Genomic DNA, 2,987 nt, shown 5'->3' with positions numbered 1-2,987 from the left:
AATATTGAAAGAGGAATGATTTCACCAAAAAAGGGAAAAGGTCGTGGATGATTCACCGCCGAAGAAGAAAATCAACATTTAAAGCAGTGTAGCGAAGATGTTTAATATTTCGTCCAGAAGCCATCGTTGTCGATCATTATTTTCATCCTATTCGGCATACTGTTTACTAGCTTCTGACAAATGTTAGTGTTGCCAAATCTTTCCCATCTCTCGCAAAGGGCTTCCCAGAGTTCGTCCGGAGTGGAAACATTGAATGGCTCATCTCCCATCGCCGCCCACAGATGTTCAGTGGGGTTTAGATCAGCTCCCCTTCCTGGCAGTTTAAGACGTCGATGTTTGTTTCATGTTCCAGCCAGTTTCTGGTCAATCTGGCTGTGTGTATCGGGGAGTGATCATGGACGAACGGGACCTTTATTGATGGATCCAACTTTTGGAGAGAGGGTAAAAATTTTCCTTCTAGAATGTTCACATATTGGGCTGCAGTTAGGTGGCCATTTATTCTTACAAGGGCACCGGGACCGGATGCCGACATCGATCCCCATACTCCTGCAAAACAAAAGAAAAAAATTACTTAAAAGCACGAAAACATGCATATAATTATAAATATTTGGAATACGGAATTTTTTGATGGATATTTGCATATGAAGGCATCATTACTATCAGCGCCATCTACATTTCTAAAAACACTTGCCATCGAGGTTACCGGAAGCACTGCCATTTTGTATACCTAGGCTCACATTAACCGAAAAGTTTATTTCAATTCAGTGCGACGAACTGGCAAGAGGTAGTTCCTGTATAATCTATAAAAATGCCAAAAGCTGTTTCTAAGGAGATAAGACAACTAATTATTCAATATAGAGAAGAAGGGAAAACAGTGAAAGAGATAGCAGAAATGTTCAAAATTACGACATAAACAGTTATTAAAATCTGTAAACAGAAAATTGAAAGCGGAACGGTTTCACCGAGAAAGGCAAAAGGTCGTGCACGATTTACATCCGAAGAAGAGGATCAACGTTTAAAGCAGTGTAGCGAAGTTGATCCGTTTAAATCAGCAAGATTACTGAAATCGGAATTATCCCTACCTGTTTCAGTAAATACGGTTAAGCGAAGGTATGTAGCATTTGAGTGTAATACCTAGACATTAAAAAGATATATTTATATAAATAAAACTTTATTAAGAATGTTTTATTATATTATTAGACTAAGAGAATTCAATTTATCGGGGAGAAGGGCTGCCCATAAACAAGTATTATCCAATGCAAACATGATTGACCGTTTAGGCTTTGCCTATCAGCATCTTCACTGGACCACGGAGTGGGAAAATGTAAGGTTTTCAGACGAGAAATGCTTCTCCAGTGACGAAAGTGGAGCTGTTTGGGTGCATCGGCCTCGAGGTGAAAGGCATAATATCAAGTATGTTTGCCCAAAGAAAAGAAGCGGACGATTCTCAATAGGTAAGGTTCTATAAGTTTGCTTTTCTTACTGATAATTCTTACTTTAAATAAGAATACTTATATATTAAACCGATATTCGATGATAAATTTGCACCCCCGTATCAAGAAATCGCGGCAGAGATGTGAAGCGATCCTACTCTAACGCTTTGTGTCCAATCGGTTTTTACTCGGTGTGCAATAATGCACACAACAATCCAAATGAATAATTTTTGTCAAATTATGATTAATTTGGATATAAGTTTTAATTATCCTAGTATCTGATGTGTTTTCAGACTTTTCAATTCCTTGTCCAATGATTTTATGAGGTCATTCATTGGATCTTTCTTCAGTTCTTTGTAATTTCCTTCGTTGATTAATTCTTTGATCACTTCTGTTTTTTTCTTTTTTCTTCATTATTATTATTTGTTTTGTTTTGTCACCTTGAAGTATTTCTAAATTATTATTACTTAAAAATGTATGTTAAAAATGTATAAACATTGTTTAATTGTTTCTTACAATTATTAATTTTATTTTTTTTTATTCAGTTTATTTGTTATTATTTTTTGCATACCTTTTCTTATTTATTCTCTTTCTTCTTTTGGAAATTTCCATAACAAATGTTCAGTAATCACAAGAAATTCTTCAATTTTCATTATTTCTGGTTCATTATAGTCCATTCCTAGTTTTAGTGTTCTTTGGATTGAACCTGGAATTTCTACATCCGTCATATTCAAGATTAATTGTCTTTCATAATCTTCTTTTTCTTAAACTCAGATATCCTATCTTCTTAACTAATTTATTGTATTTATTTAAAAAGGACTTGCCAGTAGATTTCTTTCTTGTCTGTTCCTTGTTTCTTTTGTTTTTCCTTTGTAATTTCTTTAGTTTGTACTTTTTATAATTAATATTGGAGGTTATAATTAATTTGTAATAGATATGACAGGATACATCTGACGATAGTTTACCTATGTCCAATTCAGGTGACTGTGAAGGTTCTGACATCACACAGTTCTCTTACATTAATGACAGAGTGAACTGGCTGATACCCTATAATTGAATGGACGACTTGGAAATATTGCCAAGTGGATGAGCTGTCCTGAAGGCCCAGTCTTTATTTTATTAAAGAAGTAACAAAGAAAATTATTTTTTTACTTTAAAAAGAAAAACTTATTTCAAGTATAATATCAGTACTTTCTAATAAATTAAGAAGTTAAATTTTAAAATTTCTATTAACTAACTTATGCCAAATATACTGAGAAATGCGCGACTAGGGCCTAGATGATATAAATGTAATATAAAGAAAATTTTTCCATGAATTACTTCAAAACAAAAATATTCTTACATTAGTTATATATTCTATTACAAATTAGTCTTCAACTTAAAATAAAATGCTACAGTACTACAGTGACTATTAGCAATACTAGCACATACTACATTTATAGGCTAGTATCGAGGTTTGAAATATATCTGTTTTAAATAGTCCTTTATTTAAATCTAATTATTAATTAATTTAATGATCAGAGTACTTTTACAATTTTAACTTACCTATATTTG

At 32.9% G+C, this 2,987-nt stretch overlaps 1 long non-coding RNA gene across 1 annotated transcript; it reads left to right on the top strand.

Moving 5' to 3' along the window:
* The first annotated feature begins 698 nt into the window (after window positions 1–698).
* LOC136980102 (uncharacterized) lies at window positions 699–2,656 on the top strand. Its single transcript, XR_010881496.1, has 3 exons — window positions 699–1,110; window positions 1,201–1,454; window positions 2,414–2,656. It is a non-coding gene; the product is annotated as an uncharacterized lncRNA (long non-coding RNA).
* Window positions 2,657–2,987: the final 331 nt, after the last annotated feature.

Source organism: Centruroides vittatus, unplaced genomic scaffold (assembly GCF_030686945.1).
Source record: "Centruroides vittatus isolate TY-2023 unplaced genomic scaffold, ASM3068694v2 contig_68, whole genome shotgun sequence".
In the NCBI taxonomy this organism is placed as follows: Eukaryota; Metazoa; Arthropoda; class Arachnida; order Scorpiones; family Buthidae; genus Centruroides; species Centruroides vittatus.
This window is presented reverse-complemented; position numbering and strand designations above follow the sequence as displayed.